Source organism: Rhincodon typus, chromosome 45 (assembly GCF_021869965.1).
Source record: "Rhincodon typus isolate 14 chromosome 45, sRhiTyp1.1, whole genome shotgun sequence".
Taxonomy (NCBI): domain Eukaryota; kingdom Metazoa; phylum Chordata; class Chondrichthyes; order Orectolobiformes; family Rhincodontidae; genus Rhincodon; species Rhincodon typus.
Window position 1 is genome coordinate 1,277,234 of NC_063376.1, and position 705 is coordinate 1,277,938.

A 705-nucleotide genomic window follows, 5' to 3' on the forward strand; every position below is an offset into this window, starting at 1 on the left:
ACACACACACCACATGCACACACACTTCACACACACTCACACAATCTCACATACACACACATTAACACACATATACATTTACACACACACACACACACACTTGCATGCGTGTCAGGGAATATTATAAATCTCTGACCTGACCACTGTCCTCCTCTTCCTCTCCCCCGGCCCACAATATGCCTCCTTGGGATATGAATGTACAACCTCGCCCACTTCATCTGAGCATCAGCGTGAGCCTGGAGGAACCACGGGAACCAGCTGTTTACACTGAGGACATATTTAACTACATGATGCAGAGAGAGGTCAGTGCTGCCTTAGGTGATAGGGCCTGGAGGATAGGCACAGAGACCGCGATACAGGGACAGGGGGAGAACTGGGCGAGCAGTGTCAATCCGAACAGAATCAATCTGTTTCACTCGCGAGGTGTCACAGACGGGAAGCTTTAAGGATTCCAGAAACTGGGAAATTCCAGGAGGTGAGGGCGACCTCTACAGGTAAGGGAAAACTGAGGGTGAATCTGTGAGAGCTCTGTACGATCAGACAGATCCATGGGGTCAACCTCGACTCATTGGTTTAACATTCACTACATTACACCCTCCAACAGTGCGGCGCTCCCTCAGCACTGACCCTCCAAAAGTGCGGCGCTCCCTCAGCACTGACCCTCCAACAGTGCGGCGCTCCCTCAGCACTGACCCTCCAAAAGTG